Genomic DNA, 22,110 nt, shown 5'->3' with positions numbered 1-22,110 from the left:
AACCTAGGGGAAAACAACTTCTGGTTCTCTACCCTACACCTATAAAATAGGGATAATAAAAGTATTTACGTCCTAGGTTGAGATGATTAAAATATTTAATGTGTATGAAACTTCGAACAGTAACTGCACAAAGGAAGCACTCACTAAGTTTAGTCATTGTTTTCACAAGCGTCAAACTAATGCTTATTGCACTTAAGGATATAGATTCTTTTCCCGCTGACTTGAAATTCCCGGGGCCCCAACCTGAAGACTCTTTCAAAAGGTGTTCCTCACTAAATGCTAATACCTTCTCTCTCGGGTAGGAGGCGGCTAAATACAATCCTGGGTAGCCCTTCTCAAACATAACTTTACTCTTCCCTAACATTTCCTGGGGTTTCTCCTTATACCCAAACTCGGGTCAGGCTTTCTAGATCACTTAGAAATTGTAGCACAGTTTAAAAGAAGCACTTATCACAGCCCTCTTATTTCCATCTTAAATCTTATTAGCTTCCAAGATACTCAGCCCACATTCATCCCCCCAGACCCTCTCATCTGCCCACCTGCCCATCGTTCCCACTGCATTTGTCCCCCTGAATAAGTCAATCTCATCCACTGAACTAGGGCATGTCTATGTGTTATTTCTGTCTTCTCATCCCAAAATAAATTCCGTAGGCATTATTTGTTCAAGAAATGATTTTTTTTTAACAGAAATCATTAAGTTGTCCTGTGTCAGGGATCCCCAAGACCACCCAGGTTCAGCTGACTCACAAGACCCAGCACAAAGACATCAGTGAAAGGATAGAGAGCAAAACCAGCAAAGGGAAAAGGCACATAGGGTAAGGTCCAGAGGAAACTAGGTGCAGGCTTCCAAGAATTCTCCAGCAAGATCACAGAAGGCATGCTTAATTCCACCAGCAACAAATTGTGACAACAGCTACCAAATGTTGTCTACCAAGGAAGCTCAGAGACTCAGTATCCAAGGTTTATTGGAGGCTGGTCACATAGATACACTTTACCTTGCATGGACCACAATTCCAGACCCCCAGAAAGAGTTTTTCCACATAAAGTGTGTTGTTTGCACAGTCTAGACACATTGAGCCACCCTTAACATTTAGGAAGGTCCTCCTCATCAGTGTAGGGAACTCTTTTTCAGTCAAGTTCCCAGATGCCAGCCAAAGGCCACCCTTACAAACCTTTCAGTAACAGCAATCTCAGGCCTGGCTATGTTAACCTTTTTCTGCACTGGCAAAATAAAATATGATATCTAGAATGTTCCTTTCAGCTTCTTGGGAGTTCTCCTTCTCAGGAGTAGTCTGTAAAAACGTGAGAAGATCCCAAGTAACTTAATACTAATAATCATCAAAATCGCAAAATTCAATTACATAAATTAATGAGAATTCAATGCCATCCAAGAGTAGTGGTACTTGACTGCTTTCTGCTAAGATTTCTTTTATAGGAGAGAAAGAGCTTCAGGTACAGTTAATGCCCTGAGACTTGCACTGGGCAGGTCATCATACTTCTCATTTGCTGCAGAAAAGGTAAGTTCCAAGTCTGATTTAGTCAAGCTCCCCAGTTAAGAGATTTAGAAACTGAGGCTGAAGAAATGCATTCCTCATTCTCAGGTAGCAGCCAGCTAATAAGGGGTAGGTACACAGTGACAGGGATGCTGCCTGTGAACCTAAAGGAGCCCCTTACCTCTAGACCTTTCTTTATTTTTATTATAGGGAATAGTGGTTTTGCTTGTTTCCTTATTTCAACAGTCTCTTGGTGAGAGCTGACCTGAAAAAATTCTGGAAAGCTAATATTTAACAAGGGAGCCAAGATTATTCAGTGGGGGAAAGGACAGTCTTCAATAAATGATGTTGAGAAAACTGGATAACCACATGCAGAAGAATGAAATTGGCTCCTTATTATATCTCTCATAAAAATGAACTCAAAATGGATTAAAGACTTAAATTTAAGATCTGAAATCATATACCACCTAGAATGAAAGGGGAAAGTGTTCCTTGACACTGGTCTCCAGTGATTTCCTGGATATGCCACAAAAAGTACAAAGAAAAGCGAAAAACCAAGTTGGACTACATCCAACTAAAAAGCTTCTTCTGCACAGCAAAAGAAACAATCAACAAAATGAAAAGGTAACCTATGAAACTGGAGAAAATATCTGTAAATCATGTATTGGATAAGGTGTTAATATCCAAAATATATACTGTTAAGAACAAGATACCAGGCCCGAAATTGAGTCACTTATGCTAAACCCCACGTCACCAAACCAAGACTTAATTACAGTTTGGGCTCTCCCAGAAACTGAATCTTAAATGAGTCCAAAAGGAATGCCCCGATCAGCACTAGCTAGGTAATCTGCTTCACAACCCCCTGCCATCCCCTAAAGAAAGTGACCTTACCCTAGACATCAGAAGTAGGTTGATTATGACAGCTTCCTTGTTCCCACTTCCTTCTGACTATACAAGTCTTCCATTTCATACTGCTCCTCAGTCAGTGCTCCTTTCAACCTGCTAGATGGGATGCTTCTTGACTGAATTAATTTTTGCTCAAATAAACTCCCAAGATTTTTAATATGCCTCAGTTTCTCTGAACAGTTCTAGTTTTATAAGAAGAAACATCAGACTCGCAACGGCCCCCAGAAGCAACGAGCAACCAGGTGAACGTACATGCTGAGACCCTTAAGCTCACAGCTTGCTCACTGCCACTGGAGGTGGTGGCCAAGTCCCTCATGGACCCTAACTTCTCAGTTTTTGTGTTATGAGTTTTCAAACTTGGAGCATTTCTTGTTGACACAGGAGGGCATGACACAAGGGGGCCCAACACAAGGGAGCCTTAAGTTTTAGGCTCAAGAAGCAGATTAACCTCACCAAGGATGATCTTGGACTATAGTGGCCCCAGTGAAGAACTTTCAACCCAGGTAATTCATCCATTTATGAGGTGCCCTAGAGAAAAAGGAGTCTCAGCAAAGCCCTCACCATAAAGAGCAGAAGGAAAATTCTTTTCCCTCCTCTACAGTTTCTGGAGATAAGGAAGAATCCCTCTGGGACACCCCACTCACTCAAAAGCTGTAGACAGGATCCTGGGAAAACTTGCAGAAGCTAGAAAAGGGTGAAAATTCTTACCAAAGTCAGCCCTCTCCAGATCTTTATCTGTGGAGCTTAGTTGGGAGAAGAAGGTAAAATTTCACTTGTCCCAACCTTCCCAAATTCAGATTGGCAGGCAAAAAAAATTAAAAATTAGTTCTTTGAATTTGCTTTCAGGTACCCACTGGTTATCAATCCTTTCTCTCCCAGCGACAGTACTGCCTTCTGGTCTCACTTTGTGTCCTGAGAACTTGACCTGGCACATTAGATAGGGGGCCCCAGAAATATGAAGAGAAATATGGGTTGCACCCCAGTTGTGGCTCAGGTCCTCCTGACTGTTGCTGGCTCTCAGGAGAATTTTCTTTCTTTTGGTTATCTCTGGGAGTGGCTCTGGATCTTGGTAAGGTAGTATCTTTTGTACTTCTTTAAGGAAGCCTCTGGCATCCATGAGTTTGTTCAGTACTCTGCCAGAGAGGTTTACTGTTTGTCCTGGCTGAAAACTGACAAGATGTTTGAAAGACTGTGGCCAGGGACTTCCCTGGTGGTCCAGTGGTTAAAAATCTGCCTTCCAATGCAGGGGACATGGGTTTGATCCCTGCTCAGGGAACTAAGATCCTACATGTCACAACTACTGAGTCCGTGCACTCTAGAGCCCGTGAACCACAACTAGAGAGCCCGTGCGCCGCAACTACTGAGCCCGCGCAATCCGGAGCCCACGCACCACAAATAAAGAAGCCCTTGCGCTGCAATGAAAGATCACGAGTGCCGCAACAAAGACCCAACACAGCCACATTAATTAATTAATTAAAAAAAGAAAGCCCATGGCCAGAAGTTGGCCATACTGGAAGCTGATATTAAGAATATCCACCAAAAAAGAAGAGTCAATTCTTAAGTCTTTAAGTCTTCAATGAATGAGAAAAGGAAATAAAGCCTAGAGAAAGGAAGGGAAGAAGGAAAATGAGTGGATACTGGAAAATAGAAGACATTCTCCTGTTACTTAGGATCAAGTGGAAAGAGGACCTAGGATCGTATGAAAAAGTGAATTCTCAGGGAAATTCAGTGAAAAGAACCATACCCACTGCTCTCTTTCGTAAAGCTGCTGGTCACTCTTTTTCCTGTGGTCCCATAACACTTTGTTTATTCTCCTAGTTACGTGCAGTCATCACAAAAATAATGTATTATGTCTGTCTCTCATATACACACTCACAAAGCAGGGGCTTAGTCCTAATAATTTGGGGTCATCCAGATACTACTGCAGAGCCTGCAACGAGGAAGGAACACCTAAGGCTCTCATTAAAATGAACTGTTACAGTAGGATAAATACACAAATGAAAATCATGGATGAATGAAGAAACTGAATGGTGCTTTAAAAAAAAATGCCTGAATGGAGTTCAATGGGACACCAATTCTCTACTGTGAAGGACACAGTAATTGTAAAAACTGCTAAGAGGCTTCTGGAGCTTTTCCCCTCCCTTTCCTAGACATCTTTCTTTTGACCTCCACTGTTCCTTTCATTCAGATCTATTGGAAATGTTTCTACTTGGTTCTCTTTAACTCTAGTTCTGAACCCACACAATACCGTAACTGTGTGCGTGTGGGGGTGTGTGTGTGTAAAGGCAGGAGTGAAGATGTGTAGGCGTAAATGTCTGCACATGTGTTTTAAGGTCTCATTTCTGGATTGCTAGTGCTAGTCATGCTAATCAGAAAACCATACAGTTGTTTTTAAGCTTAAGTCCCAAGAGAAAGCACCTCCTACAGCTAAAAATGCATTCCAGCCAGCATCCGGAGGTCTCCTCTAAATAACCATGCATCTGTCTGCAGATGGCTGTAAATCATGAGACAGACTTGTACGTTCTGCTCCTTGGCTGAGGGAAAGTCATATTTAATATTATTTCTCTCTGAGCTTCAATTACAAATGAATTTTTTAATTTCAAGTAATGAAAAAATAAGCAAAGCAGCTGGGCTTGCAATAAATCACCAGATATATGTGCAAAAACTGTTTAGACCAAGCAAGGAGACAAGCACAGCTGCCATCACTGGGACATTCCATTCTATGCCAACAAGGCTGATCTGAGACACCAACCACCTCACAACGAACAGCACTTCTCAGGTCGCTGGACCCTGAAAGATCTACTTCTATAGACAAAAATGATACCAAATCAGAAGGAAAGTGCTATTCTGAAAAAAAAAAAACAAAGAAAGTCAGCTAATATTTGAAGTTTCTCTGGCTTTCTTAGCCCATACTTCTATCTTTAGTTAATACACAAGAGAACAGAATCTTCTTTGGCTTTTAAAAGTCATTTGCACGGTGGAGGCAGCAAATCTGAAAAGATAGAATAACCTAAAGCAGGTTCACTGAAGATGCTTTCTGCAACCTGCACCCACAAGGATGTCCTCAGAGAATAAGACCTTGTAGACGTAAGTTCATTCCACACTTCCCCCGTTAGCTGGGTTCACCACTGTGGATCACAGCCAGCACCTTTATGGTAGACAGCTCCAAGACATACAGGACTTCTACCAGACACTAATGGGAGATAAAGGACACTAGCAAAGGGAGAGGAAGGACAGGCATGGCTGATGAATTACACCTCTTCTATTTCAATCCACTTCAAGGCAGTTGTAAAACTGACATTTCCCACCTTCTATTTCCATCAATCTGCTGAAGGTAACATTGTTATTCTATAGCCAGAGGGGTTATGAACAATTAGAACATGTAAGAAGAGACAGGTTTTTCATTTCAAAGTTATTAAGAAGCTACATATTCCACATGTTAATGCTTTTCAAGCCATATTCTACCTAATCTGACCTGAGTTCTGATTATAAGAATAAGGCAGTTTGCAGATAAAGTTAGGAAGATTGTCAAAACCCACATGTGCTTAGCATATAGTGAATCCATTGATAATCAAAGTATCAGTTCAGTGAAATAATTGGTTTTAAATGTTTAAATTCTCATGACACATGATACTTGATAAGATGTGAACCTTTTATAAACATTGTTAGAGAAGACTAGGTCTGTGTTGTCAAGTAGAAATTAAGACAGTTTTATTATATTTGACTAAAACAGTCAATTGGTATAACTGAAACACACGTGAGCACACACATGCCTGCTTTTCCTCAAAAACTTTAACTCTTTCAGGCTAAGAAACCACATACACAAAACCAGAACTATGCTCCCGATCGTGGCTCTGAGTGCTGAGAGAGCAAAGCTGCTTCTTAACTCACTCAAGGGAGTGTTTTAGGCACTGAAGGAAACTGGCTCTTTAAGTAGCTTTTTATAAATTATTAGCATGCTGCTTTTGAAATGATCTCTTTTCTCCCACATCAATATACCTCCCGCATTTCCCTTCCTGCACATAGTGGCTCAAAGCCCTGAGCGAGACACCAGAGCATCTTTAAGACAGAGAAGAGCTGTCGGCCACAGCTGAGAACACCCTTCCCTGGGCAGAGAGCAACTATGCAATGGGAAGAAATGGGGTGGATGAGAAATTTCAAACAAATATTCTTTTAAGAGTGTCTTTAGCCAGAAATATGTCAAGCTCACAACAGCATTAAAGAATTATCAAGCAGACCATCTTTGAAGTACAGCCAGAAGGGAGCTGTCTTTTCACTTTGGGTGGGGGGGTTTGTTTTGTTTTTTAAGAGTATTAAGTTGATTCTTTTAAAGTAACTTTTGGTATTAATACTGACAGTCCCAAAACCAAGCTCTTCAACATTGTCAACTGTGTATACTACCCACCCAACCCTGTTTGTTGTGACGCAGTTTAGAACCATTTCTCTCAGGACCTCATTTCCTGAGTTGATCTGATTTTTCCTACTGTACAGTCCAGCCACCAAAACTCCTTTCATTCAAACCTGATACCCACAGTAACCACAGAGAAACTCACATGAATTATTTTTATTTGCGCTTGGATGAGTTCCTTTTAATACATAAGTTTCTCAGGAGTTGTGTTCAACTTCCTACGTGTTCAGTAATGAGGGAGTTCTGATACTGACTTAGGAGACATAATGTTAACATTCTAAGAAGATTAAGACATCAAACAATACATTCACGATTTGAATTGCATCAAGCAGGTGCAGGAGAAACACTTACTTAACTGAAACGCTATGTGTTTGTGTTCTCTTTTCAAGTCAGTATATAAAGATATGCCTCCATCTAACTTCTAGCAGAGAGATGATGGGGATCTAGATGTGTAAGCTCTTATTTCTATCCAGGAAAAAAGGCAACCTCAGAGTCAGTTTCTCCCAGTGTACATAACGTGATGACAAGAAGTACAGGTATCAAACATCCAGTCTTCCCCCATGTGGTGCTTAAACAAAAAAGGGTGGGGGGCTATCCAGGATTCTGGCAAAGCAATTTCAAAATCTGATGATCAGGGGAATGTTGCGTCAAGACCACAAACTGTCACTCACCATTCGCCATGCTGCATATTTTGACTTGTATAAAAGGAGGTCTTAAAGCCTTTAGAGTAACAATAAGCCAAAGAGTTCAGATCCCCTATGTGTTATATTCCATTTAATTATAGCCTTTGCAAGAAACATATTGGAAACAGACTACACTTTGGAGAAATACTTTAAACACTCAGAAGGACAAGCTTATAAGAAATCTTGATTTGAGTATGTCATCTGTTATGTTGACATTTCATTTTATGGAAGCTCATGCTTAGAAGTTAACATTGGAAGGATTATCAAGCCCTTGAAATAAACATGAACGAGAAAGGAAAAATATACATATATACATTTATATGTATATGCATATTTAAAATATACATATACACATAAACATGTGTGCAAAAACATATAGTTCCACATGGAATGGTCTTCAACATCAACTTTCAAGTAACTTTCAGTAATGAACTAAACCCTCCCCTTTGAAAAAGCGAAGTAAGACACAGAAGACAAAAATACTCAGATTTTTTTTTTTTTTTCTCTCTACGGTACATGGGCCTCTCACCGTTGTGGCCTCTCCCGTTGCAGAGCACAGGCTCCGGATGCACAGGCTCAGCAGCCATGGCTCACGGGCCCAGCCGCTCCGCAGCATATGGGATCTTCCTGGACCGGGGCACGAACCCGTGTCCCCTGCCTCGGCAAGCGGACTCTCAACCACTGCACCACCAGGGAAGCCCAGATACTCAGATTTTTAAGTGAAGTGTTCTTGAAACACCAGTACATCTGACCTTAAGAAAAATAAAAACTAAGTCTTATGGGCTGACTTTAATATTCTAAGTTTATTCTTGGTGAGTGAATAAAATAGACAATGGTGAGTTTTCATAAAAACTAACAAAGAATTTACATGGAGCTTACATCTGTGCCATATACAATTCTTTCATTTCATTCAAATCATTTGAATTTGAGGGAAAATTTACTCTATGTTATGATTCATTTCCATACAAATCATAAAAAACACTGAGTGATGCAGTTTCACGAGTATTTAAGTTTTTATATTTCTTCCTTCAACCACAGGAAGTGGCACCTTGCCAAGAGGACAAGAACGATATGGTGTAACTGCTGCTCACCTACTCAGGGGGTGGGAAGTTTGTGGGCTACTGAGGAAGGGTGTTTTGAACAGTAATGATGTACCTATGGGTACACTTTGAAGTTTGTACCACTTTCAGCTCATGGAACTGGTGGTGTGAAAAATCTAAGAGCGTTAAATAAGATTATTCTGGTTGGTTTCTGTCTACTAATATATACTAGGGCTACCAAAGTATATAAAAGGAAATACTTTACCCATGAGAAGCGACAGATGTTAGCTTTGTGAATTATTTCTTCTACTTGAAATTAATCATGTCTTTGTTATTGGTCAGTTTTCATTTCACTTTTAAGTGAGGCTTTTATTCCTGGCGGAAATGTGCTCACCCACCCGAATTCACGTATCAGGGTACATTAAAAGTGGGAGAGCCCTCTGATCCACAATGCATGAAGCTTATTAAGAAAAATGATGGTAGAGAATCCTTGGAAGAGCCTCACTGGCTCATGGTAATCTCATCAGAACTAAACTAACCAATTGCTCTCTTCTCTCCATAGACTCTTAGTACCTATTCCAGGTTGCTAAGTGACCTGCACTTGACGGTAGAGAAGAAGCAATAGTCTCTAGTCCCTGATGCTTATACAAATTGGCCTGACTTAACCACCATGAGTCTGAACCTCATTTTTTGTGCTGTGATACTCTACAACACTTGATAACACTACTATTGAGGGTAGAGGGAGGAAGGAAAAAAGAAGCCTTTGTGACCAATAACAGAATAAGGTGAGGCTGAAATAGAATCGTATCAGTTATAATCATCACAATTTGGTACTTGAATTATACTCCAAAACCAAACCCATGTATTCTGAGAGGATCTAAAACTTAACAGCAAGCCTAACATCGCCCTCTGCTCCAGATTTTAAAACTAGATTCAAATGCCCTTTTAAACACTTGGGAAGCCCAAGAAACAGATCTCCTTAACATAGTAAGATGGCAGCAGGAGTGAATACAGCCTCAAGGGAGGTCCATGTGACATGGAGGAGAAACTCAGGAATTCATGGGAGCTCCTCATTAGGCAGCATAACTCTCTCTGGGAGGTGGGGGACATTTCAGACCGAATCATGCAGTCAGGGCTTAGAGTGGTATAGATGGGAGGAAGATTTGCAACTGAGACCTGCTAGCACATGCTAATACCTTGGACTGGAGTTGTCTTTATCCTTAAACTTATTGAGGCTCCTCAAAGAGCATTTTTACATGGGTTCTCAGTATTTACCATATTTGAAATTAAAACTATTTAAAATTTTTATTCATAAATTTTAATAAACCTATCACATTACCACAAATAAGATCTTTTTATAAAAAGTATTTCAAAATGAAAAAATTTAGTGAGAAGTGTGGCATTGCTTTACTGTTTACATCTTTACAAATTTCTTCAATGTCTGCATTAATAAGAGATAACTTTCTACTATATTTTCTTACTTGCTTCTGTATTCAGTCTATTGCAACATGTTGTTCTGATGGAAGTGTAAGAAAATACAGCCTTATCAGAAAAATAATTGTGTATATTATTTTTGGATACCCCACTAAAACCTGGCAAGTGGTAGTTGCAATTTGGAAATTTGAAGTGATAGAAATTAATTTCTCATGCTTTATTATACGAAAATCCATTTGTCTGTCTTGCACTTGGAAGGGATCCTTTATATCTACTTGATAGGTTCTGGAAGTCACGCATTGGCCACTTTGAAAATATTAGATCCCTGCGTTCAGAGGTAGATCTTCCAAATGTTAGCATATTATATCTTAGCAATAGAAATCACATTTGTTAACATTATCAACGTCAAAGAAAAAAGCTTTAAGTCTTTCAAAAATGTCAAGCTCATAGTGATAGATTCAAGTTTTCAAAAAAAAATTTTTGAAAGCTTAAATTTTTATCATCAGCAACACTGTCAGTTTTTTTCTTTGAAGTGGTATTTTGCAGAAATTTTATTTAAAAAAATAAACCTAGGTATAAGTAACTATAGTTTGTCAGTTATACTTTCAAACAAAAGGGTATATGGTTCTCAAAAATAAGAAGGTGCTAGTTCAACTCACAACTCAAAAAAAAAAAATCAGATGTCTCTGCCTCAGGATAACCTTCATACTTCATTTGCAGCAGAAGTGTTTGTGTACTTCCCACTTTGTCACATGGAATATTACAAAGATGTTTATTCATGTGTCAATTAATCCTTTAGACTGCTTTATCTAGACATTACTTCAAACTAGCCCTTTTCTGTACTATGAGTACATAATATTGAGTTTGTGCTAAGATGTCAACAGTTTTACCCACCATTGGATTTATACTCTTAGTGCAAATGTCTACACAAAGCAAAAAGCAAATTAGATCTTAGTATTACTATAGAGACTGTTTTGATCCCCTAAAAGTTTCCTGGGAAACTCTTGAGAATCACTATCTTATACAAAGCTTTGGGATGGGTAAGACCTGTGTGAAATGGGAGGGGTGCCATAACAGAGTACACAACGGATCTTCATTTGATCCTTTTAATTTTCCAGTTAAATAATCGGCTTGCAATAATAACTTCATTCTTTCTTCAAATACTATCATCCCTTTTGTTGTTATAGTATCTAAGTGCATTAGCAAGCATCCCCTAAACAAGGTAAGTCATAGTATTGATAACAAGCTCTCTTCAAACTACTCACTATTGACAATTTATCACGTGTTTCACCGTCAAGCTCTATACTACCTGTTAGTTTGAGATACATTTTTTTTTTTTTTTTCCAGTACGCGGGCCTCTCACTGCTGTGGCCTCTCCCGTTGCGGAGCACAGGCTCCGGACGCGCAGGCTCAGCGGCCTTGGCTTACGGGCCCAGCCGCTCCACGGCATGTGGGATCTTCCCGGACCGGGGCACAAACCCGTGTCCCCTACATTGGCGGGCGGACTGAGATATTTTTTTTTTTTTTTTTTTTTTTTGCTGTACGCGGGCCTCTCACTGTTGTGGCCTCTCCCGTTGAGGAGCACAGGCTCCGGACGCGCAGGCTCAGCGGCCATGGCTCACGGGCCCAGCCGCTCCGCGGCATGTGGGATCTTCCGGGATCGGGGCACGAACCCGTGTCCCCTGCATTGGCAGGCGGACTCTCAACCACTGCGCCACCAGGGAAGCCCCCTGAGATATTTATTTTTTAATGAATTTTTCAATTACAGTTTTAATTAAAATTACTTTGAGAACAGATATTCAATTATATTAAATGTATTTTTGGCATTTAAAGAGCTGATCTAATGTTTGTTCTCACCTAAGACCATTTTAATATCTAACCAGATATGTATTCTTAGAACAAACCCTTGATAATGGACAGACCATATTAATGCACCAGCATCCCTTTCTTTGAGAGGCTACCTCTCCCCTATTCCATTTACTGGACCCCTCAATTGCTGCCAATAGAGAAGGGCACAGAGACAAAGTCTAGAAAAAATTTAAGTGGGTTTAATGAGACAGAAGCGAGCATGCAATACTAAGGTCAGAGTTCTCTCCTAGGTTAGAAAACATGAGCATCAAGTTGCTTTCAGCCATCTTCCCTTCCCTACAAAGGGAAAAAGGTGTCGTCAACTGTTAAAAGATACATTTTGATGTGCCACAGCTAAGAGTTTTCTTTAAGCATACACCAATTCCAATCAGACTGCACCAAACCAGAAGTGGTTAGGAACCCTTCAGGGATAGGAACGGGGGAAGAGGTTTTTATAGAGACTATGTAGAAGTAAAGCAAGGAAATGATTTGACTGCCTATCACTTAGGCAGTTGCCTTATTTGGGAAAGCCTAGTTGGCTGTTTGTGCTGGTTGCTCTTCAGCTTCATTTTCCTAGATTGGAGCGCACTGACTCTGGCTTACGTAAGCCAAGGAAAACCTAGGTTACCAAGGCATTAGAACCGCCCCAGGCTAATGGCCTCCTTGCTCAATTACTTTAACACAAAGGGAAAAGCAGAACTGATATAAAAGAACACATTGTTTGAGCCTATGGATACTTCTATGTCTAAAGCCACACTGAAGCCTGGGCCTGCTGATTCCATAAACCAATATGAAGTCTTGAAGGATCTCAGTCGAGTCGTTCACATACAATCACAGAAGTTGTCATACACCCTATTTGATTAGGGTTAATATTTTTTCTTAAATTCTATTTGAAATTTTTCTATTTAGAGTTGTTTTATCAACATTTGCGAGTAAGAGTCATCTATTTTATGTAGAAGGGGGTAGGTACGTGGGTATTGATGTGGTCAAGGTAGATTTCCTGGATGGAGTGGGGTAGGGAGGAAACCAGATAAAACGAGAACAGTAGAAGTAACATAGTGATTATTTGTTGCTTAAATGTTTAAAAGAATTCCTCTGTGAAATCATACGGTTCAAATCTTTAAGGTTTTTTTTTAAATATTCTCATCCTTATGATTATTGGTATAGTCAGGTTTAACTTTTCTTGGTTTTGGTAATCCATATTTTCCTTGAAAAGGAGTTTATCTATATAAATTTACGTAGTCTTGCATACATTTTTGGCTATATTCTCTAATTGTAGGTTTTTCACATTTCTCATTCCTAATTATGCGTTTGGGTATTCTTTCTCTTGATTAGATGAGCTAATGACAATGATAACACATAAGATCTGTTTTATTATAAAACTAGATTACGATACTATTTTTTTCTTCTAATTTGTTTCCTGAGCTTTATTTGTCCTTGTTCATTTCCTTTGACCTGCATGGTTAGTTCTTTGATCTACATTTAACTTCCTCTAGAGAGTCATCTTGACAACTTAGAGCACCCCCCCATACAACTTATTCCCACCCATATTCTACTAGTTTTTCTCTAACTTGTTTCTGACTAACCACAGGAAAAAATAGTGAGGAAAGCATTACCTATTCCAGCTGAAAGGACCAATTTTCTATATTTAAAGAACTTTTCTTAATGCTTTTCAGTAAACCATTCAGCCACGAACCAACCTCAACAGAAACACAGATGGATCAAATAGGCCACCTTGGATTCAAACCCTGCATGATCAGGAAAATAGCTCCAAGAAATATACAAATAATTTTGTCAAAGTAGAAGCCAGTTTGGGGCTTGGGAGTAAAGAGGAAAAACTAAGACCCTTGCTAAAATATGTTACATCACCTCACTTCGGGTACTGGGTTTAATCCTATGCTGTTTATTAAATTAAACATCCATTAATCTGCCTTTAATGCCTGAATGCCTTTAATGCCAAAATGCCTGAATCCATTAATGGAAAAAATTACACAAACACATCAGAGAGAAAACCAAGGACCTGTACAAGGGCAAACTGTTTTTGTAAGAATTAAATATAAAGCAGTTTGACCATTTCTAAGAGGCACTGCAAAATCAAAAAAAAAAAAGCTTATGGTTTTAGCTAGTACAAGAGATTATTTATAATAGCTCTGGTTTTTCCAATGAAATTCTGTGTGAGACAGGTCTCTAATGTAGACGTATGGCTCCCTGCAAGTTCCAGGGGAAAAAACAAGGTGCTTCAAGGTGGTGTACTGTTGTCTGTACCCTGAAATAATTATCAAAATCAAAAGAATTTTCAGTCAGTTGAGTTGGGATTGCTGAACCTCAGGGTTTTGTAATATATTCAGATGGTTTCCAAAGAACCATTTCCAGGGTATTGTGTATTAATACAAGGATTGAAGTGTCCCCAGAAGGCCTCATGACAAGATAGATCATAACTTCTCCAAAACAGCCATTATATTCTAATCCGTTGGTGATTCTGAGACTGAATGCCTGGGTCCTAAGGATGGGTAGCCGGGAGAGAAGGACCATGACTGAACTGGATTTCTTTTGTCATGACACAGGTAGGAATCATTCATCTGTTTTTGCGTTGTTTTGAATAAAGGAGAGGAAATTATTCCGCTCTGGAAAAACTTCTACACCCTCCTTAAGTCCTCTGTGATTACAGCTGAACAAAAAATTTGTCCTCCCTTTCACAAACCAAGACTGCTGTCTCCTGTATTGAACAGCTGTTGTCTGCTGTGCCAGGGGAGAGAGCTGCCATTCAGGGATTAATTGAAGTAATTTCCCTAGAAACAGTAGAACTTGTGTGGCTAAGTCAGTCTGCAAAGACCAGATGAACCTTGTGAAATCATACCCAGCCCGCATTTACTTACAGTAGAATCTTAAAACGCTTCCAACCCAGGGTGAGTCTTGGTAATGTTTTCAAGGTACATTTCCATAGTATATGCGATTCCAATTTACTATTCCCATTTTAGATATAAGAAATCAGAACTCCAGAAGTTAAATAAATTACTCAAAATCACTGTTTTTTGTTACTTTCAAGGCCAGGGGTAGGCCTGTAGGTATCAAAGCGCATGCTCTTTCAATAGCATCTAAAGGGCAGAGCTACCTAGATGATGGTACAGTCTTTTTTTTTTTTTTTTTGCGGTACGCGGGCCTCTCACTGTTGTGGCCTCTCCCGTTGCGGAGCACAGGCTCCGGACGCGCAGGCTCAGTGGCCATGGCTCACGGGCCCAGTCGCTCCGCGGCATGTGGGATCTTCCTGGAGCAGGGCACGAACCTGTGTCCCCTGCATCGACAGGCAGACTCTCAACCACTGCGCGAACAGGGAAGCCCCTGGCGCAGTCTTTCTTGATTTCACTCAGAGAACATAGGCCTTTATCTTGATCTTTTTTGTCCCAGCTCCAGCTTCTTCTATACAAAAGGACATCATTACAAAACACTTTTCTCTAGTTTCTTGTTTAAGTATGAGTCTCTTTGAAGAATAACAAAAGGTAACATTTACTGAGTGCTTAGTATGTTCGGTATTGTTGTAATCACTTGGTATTTATTGTCTATTTTAATTTCCCCAACAGTCCTATGTGATAGGGTAATATTACCCCCATTTGAAAGGTTAGGAAACCAAGGCAGAAGAGTTACCTTAAGAAGTTCCCAAGGATGGAAGGTGCTGAAGGTGAGATTTGAACTTCTGAGATCTGGACTCAGATTCAACTGTGGTTCAATATTTTTTTTAGCTTTGGGGTTTATGGGGTACATTTAGGAATAAAAGAAGAAAGGAAGGGAGGAAGAGTTGAGAGAGGGTTAGAGAAGAAGGATAAAGTCAAGCGCAGACCAGAGGAGTAGCACTACCTAACCTATTCATTTATGAGGAATTATTGGAGAGTTTGGAAGATCAGACTCATAAATCCAGTTTTCTTTCCATTACTTCAACACAATTGGTTTACTTCTGTGTTCTCTCTCTAGCATTCAAATATTGAAACCAGGATTCAGATTCTATCAAAAATATTATCAACCATTATCTAAAAGGTACAGGAGTTTTGTCAAAACTTCCTTTTAGGAAGAACATTTTTATTTTTCCTTAAATATGGCGTTAACTTGCCTAAGTGATGACAAGAATTAATTACCACCATCTACGAAAAACAACAAGAAGAACCCAGAAGTGAGGGAAAAGACAGTGTGTTTTGAAAATCTGGCAGCTAAAAACATAAAAGATACATTCTTCCTTGATTCAGAGAAGGCTACATCCTTATTCAATGTAATTCCTTGTACTTAGTTAGAAGCATGAAATAACCCTCAATCTCACTTGGCCTGTTTTAGAAGTAAAGGGCAAGGCCAGAGCAAGGTTGACAGCACAATGGTGTTGTCCAGTGGCAGCTAAGACTAAGAGTCCAAGCAATTATGAAAATCAGCATGAATACTAGAAGTTAAATGGCAAGAGGTCCCGGTGCAAAGCAGTTAATATGATGGAAGAATGAGGCAGCTACTAGGTTACCTGGGTGTAACCTAGATCCCAGCTTGATCCTCTGACCAAAAGGTCTCTGCATTCCCTGTGACTTCCCTACCCTTGTCCCTTCTAGCTTCAAGTTGCCATTCCTATAGAAATCTGTATCTTACTCCTCTCTCTAGATTTGTGGCTTCTTCTGCCCCTCCCCTCCGCTCTGCATCAGATGTAGACAACTGTCTTAGTTCTCACACACACATGCTAAAAGCATTTCTGTGTAGCACACATTACTGAAGGCTTGGGCAAAGATGGATTTACTTCCTAACAATTAAAATAACAAGTCTACAAGTTCTCTAGCCACCTCACCATGTGGTCCAGGCATCCACTCTCCCCTTATTCCCAGTTCCCTTCACCAAAACTCTCCCCCCATCCCTCCAAATTCCTTCTTAACTTCCATGGACAGCAGATTAGCAATTACATTGTTTCCAATTTAAATACCAACGGACTCTGAAAGTTACTTTGGAATCTGTATCTTGTAAGCAAAGCTCCCCACCTAGTGTTGGGGTCACCCTTATCACCATCACTGTCATCTTTATTTATCTAGCTCTAAGGTCAAGTTGTCTCCTGGTTTTTCCTCTCATTTGCTGAATCCTCTTCTTTCTGACCTCCGAATGTCAGGACACCAGGGTTCAGTATTCTGAATACAATGGGACAGAGTATAAAAAGAAACTGCCATCTTACAAAGCCTCAAGACTTTAAATGACATATATAAAATTTGGGAGTCAATAGTTCATCTCCAGCTTTGATCTCTCCCTAACCACAGGCTCCTATATCCAGTGATGTCCCCTGCATCTCCCCTGGATGTCAACTGGACACCCAAAACAGTATTCTTGATTATGGTCCCCCAACCTATTTTTTTTTACCACAGTGTTGTCCATCCCAGTGGACTCTTCTCCTCCCAAATTTTATCCAACCCACCCAAAATCCAGTGGATTCTGCCATCAAAATTGTCAATCTGACCACTTATCCCCTACCTCTACCACTAAATTAATCATAATCTGTCTTGGGTATTTTAATAGCCTCCTAACTGCTCTCACTCTTTCGTCCATACAGTTTAATCTCTACACAGAAGCAGAGTGATTCTTTCAAAACAAAAATGAACATGTGGGGCTTCCCTGGTGGCGCAGTGGTTGAGAGTCCGCCTGCCGATGCAGGGGACACTGTGCGTGCCCCGGTCCGGGAAGATCCCACGTGCCACAGAGCGGCTGCGCCCGTGAGCCATGGCCGCTGAGCCCGCATGTCCGGAGCCTGTGCTCCACAACGGGAGAGGCCACAGCAGTGAGAGGCCCTCATACCGCAAAAAAAAAAAAAAAAAAAAAAAGAACATGTGCCACTTTTCCTCAAAACCCTAAAATGACATCCCTTTACACAAAGTGAAATCCAAAGTCCTTGCCACCTCTCATACCCTACTTTCTGTGTACTCTTCTTTGAAGGAGACCGTTCTCCATGTTTTTTTTTCTGCATGCCTTTGCATGTGAGGCACAAACTGCACTTTGTTCCAGACGATATTTAAGGTGTTTGTATAGCAAAGAGTACAAGCGTACTATATTTAAGGTGTTAAATACTTTAAGGTTTAAAAGTTAAAGAGTACCTCCCTGTGGGGCAAAGGGCAGGCATGCTTACTTCCCATTATAAAAGATTTGGGTTCCATGAGCTCCGGGTTCTTCTCCTCTGACACAACCCATTGTATGTCTAAGTGTCATCTTTTTCATATTGCCCTACAGAAGTAGCACCAAAAACTGTTGCTGTTCTCACTAATGCTAATTGTCCTTTGTCTCTGACCCAGGAGCACTGTATCTTCAACTAGCATCCACCTAACTGTGGCAGACTAACTTATTAGCTTGTAAGGGAAAAAATCTGGCCCTTATTAATTTTAAGTCCATAACCTAACCACCTATCTCAAAGGCTCAAATTATTAAAGTCAGTAAATAAAAGTGGGGATATTACTATAAACTCTCCAGAAATAAAAAGAGAAAATAGTAAATGGTTGTATGCCAACAAATTAGATAACCTAGATGAAACAGACAAATTCCTAGAAACTCACCAACTGCTAAAACTGACTGGGGAAGAGAGGAAATCTGAATACACCTATAGCAAGTAAAGGGATTGAGTCAAGTCAAAAACTTCCAACAACAAAAAATCTCAGACTCCTAGAAGGAAACGTTGGTGAAATCTACAAAGTTGGATTAGGCAACGGTTTCTTAAATATGACAAGTAAAGCAAAAGAATCAAGTGAAAAAATACATCAGACATCAAGATTAAAACTTACACATAAAGGACATTATCAAGAAAGAGATATTTACAAATGATATTTGATGAAAGTCTAGCATGCATGGACAAAGGATCTGAATACAACACACAATAGCCAATAGGCACATGAACAATAATCATTAGGCATCAGGGAGATTTAAAAAAATAGCAACAATGAGATACCACTCCATACCCACTAAAACAGCTGTAATTTTTAAAAATTACAAAATAAAAGTTGTTGGCAAGGATACATTAAAATTGTAACCTTAATGTAAGTGAAAATGTGTACTAGTACAGACACTTAAACAATTTTGCATTACTTCAAAAAATTAAACATAAAGTTATCATAACCCCCAGCAGTGCTATTCTTATGTATATACCCAAAAGATTCTAAAATGCAATGAGGTATCACCTTCACACCAGTCACAACAGCCATCATCAAAATCTACAAACAATAAATGCTGCAGAGGGTGTGGAGAAAAGGGACCCCTCCTAGGCAAATAGGTCTAGGCAAATCCATAGATAGGTGGTAATGTAAGTTGGTGCAGCCACTATGGAGAATAGTATAGAGATTCCTTAAAAAACTAAAAATAGAGCTACCATATGATCCACCAATCCCACTCCTGGGCATATATCCGGAGAAAACCATAATTCAAAAAGATACATGCACCCCAATGTTCATTGCAGCTCTATTTACAACAGCCAAGACGTGGAAGCAACCTAAATGTCCATCGGTAGAGGAATGGATAAAGAAGATGTGGTACATATACACAATAGAATATTACTCAGCCATAAAAAAGAATGAAATAATGCCATTTGCAGCAACATGGATGGACCTAGAGATTATCATACTAAATGAAGTCAGACAGAGACAAATATCATATACCACTTATATGTGGAATCTAAAAAGATGATACAAAGGAACTTATTTACATAACAGAAACAGACACAAGACAGAAAAAAATGTCTATGCTTATGTTTACTAAAGGAGAAAGAGGGGTGGGGAGGACAAATTAGGAGTTTGGAATTAACATATATATACTACTATATATAAAATAGATCAACAAGGATGTACTGTTATAACACGGGGAACTCTACTCAATATTCTGTAATAACCTCTATGGGAAATAAATCTAAAAAAGAATTGATATATGTATAACTGAATCACTTTGCTGTACACCTGGAATTAATACAACACTGTAGATCAACTATACCAGAATATAAAATAAATTTAAAAAAAATAGATGGTCATAGAATCAAGTATACATGGATATTCATAGCAGCATTATTTATGCTAGCCAAACACTGAAAACAGTCCATTATAGGAAAATAGACAATGTGTAGTACATTTAGTGGAATGTTATACAGCCATAAATAAAGTACTGACACATGTTGTTACAACATGGGTGCATCCTGAGGTTATGCTAACTGAGAGCAGACAAAATCCATCTATAGTATGATTTCATTTATATGAAATGTCCAGTAGAACAGGCGAATCCAGAGAAAGAAACTAGTGGTTGACAGGAGACGAAGAGACCTGCTACTTCTTTTGAGGGTGATAGAAATAGCCTGGAGTTAAACAGTCATGTTTGTGCAATATTATGAAAATAATAAGCCAGTTTTATCAAGTATTTATTAAATATTTATTAAAAAATAATGAGTTTTATTAATTTTATCTATTTTTTAAAGGATAAGACATATTTTTTCCCTAGAACCTAGCACAGTGCCTAGTATATAGGATGTACTCAAATATAAATATATTGATAAATGAATCAAAGATAAAGTCCAAAGAAGTAGAACAATTTAGATTGAGTTCTACACATACTGAAGTTGTACCTGCCAAAAAAACAATCCTGGGAGACTAGACTAGACAGAAAGAACCCAGCGGCGTGCTAGTAAATGTTTAACAGCCAGTCCTCTTTGGGGGAAGAGCCCTATTTGCAAATACTCCCAACTTGGCGGCCACCTGCCATCACTGAACATGGCGTTAGATGTGCACAGCATTGTCTTTTGTGAGCCACCTCCAACACACCACTGCAAAAACTCAAAGTCAGGAAGTGGAAAGAGAAGCACTGGTGAGCAGTGTTTGGTGAGCTTACCTCCTAGGACTGAGGCACTCTGTTTGCACAGGTGTGAATTATAATGAGAAAAACATCAGACTCCTACAGGCATGTGCTGTTCCTGATTAAGATGCTAGGACTTCCTCACAAAGAGAGCATGGGGAAAAAAGAACAGCCACTACCTTTGGTCACTGCTGCTTTGATCCACAAAGGCATTGGCTGGCCGACACCTACAGATACATCACACACAGTTAATACAAATTAGAGCTCTGCTTTCAGAAGAGCAAACTCACTTGTAGAACACTGTGGAAGGAGCTCAGGTCTCAGGGTACGAGTGAAATGTCTCTGTTGTGTTTCAAGTTAATTTTATACTTGTCTGTCCTGAGCCAGTGGATTCAGGCTGCCTATTCCACACCTGCTCATTTATGGCTCCAAGGGGTTAGGTTTCCAGATAACCATCTGAACTAGCTTGGAGAAAGCAGTTTAAATGCCTGCGTAACATCTTTTGAATTAAAATTAATACATTCTCTATAAGTCTCATAAACGTGAACAGGGAACTGTTGGCTCAGAGTAGAAGGGTAACAAGTGTATCCCAGAGTCACTGAGTGAATCAGTGGTTTGGGATGGATCAGTCTGGGCAGTACAATCACAGTTCTAAGCACAGTAAGTGATTTGTGATTAGACCCTTGCTCAAGCATATTTATCATGAATTCACGCCGCTGATGAATTTCAAGATAAACCTCCTAATGCAGCCAAAAAACACTACACAGGATATAAGCTGCTTCTCCGCGTATGTGTCACACCACTTCTTCTACCCACACACACAAGGGAAGGTGGGGGGGAAAAAACCAATGCTTTTTGTATGTAATGCACATTTTTTTATAAGACCTCAAACACTGCAGCAAAATTCTTCCTTAGTTATTAATGAACTAAACAAACTTGACAATGGGATAAGAAGGGAAGAAGGACAATGATAAGTTAGAAGACATGTTAATTAATGGTACATCTTTCTTAGGGTGTATTGCTGTTCTGCATCAGCATCTTAAATAATTGACCAAGCTCTGGAGGCAGTCTTTGGAGGCTGTTTTTTTAAACAGCAACAGTGCTGAAAACAATTAGAATGAGCAGTTCTAGTCAGTGGAATGGTGTGAATGTAGAATTTGAAGCCACAAATTAATAGTGTTTCAACAAGGTGAGCAGAGCTGCAACTAAGTGGATGGAATTTCCTGACCCAACCGTGCAGAAAGACAAATCCTGCTTATTTAGAATTATGTTGCAGCAAAATAAAGCAGGGGCTTAACTTAGGCCAGCATGTCCCAATTCATGCTCCCACCAAAAAAAAAAAAAAAAAAAATCAGTATTCCTCAAAAACCACTTGGGTTAAAAAAGTTTGGAAAACACACCATGCTGTATTTTCTTTAGAAATGAAGGATATTAAATCTGAGAGCTTGTACAGAATTGAGTCTATCATTTACCAAACTTAT

This window comes from Grampus griseus, assembly GCF_964374135.1.
Source record: "Grampus griseus genome assembly, chromosome: 3".
In the NCBI taxonomy this organism is placed as follows: domain Eukaryota; kingdom Metazoa; phylum Chordata; class Mammalia; order Artiodactyla; family Delphinidae; genus Grampus; species Grampus griseus.
Note: the sequence above shows the minus strand (reverse complement) of the source record.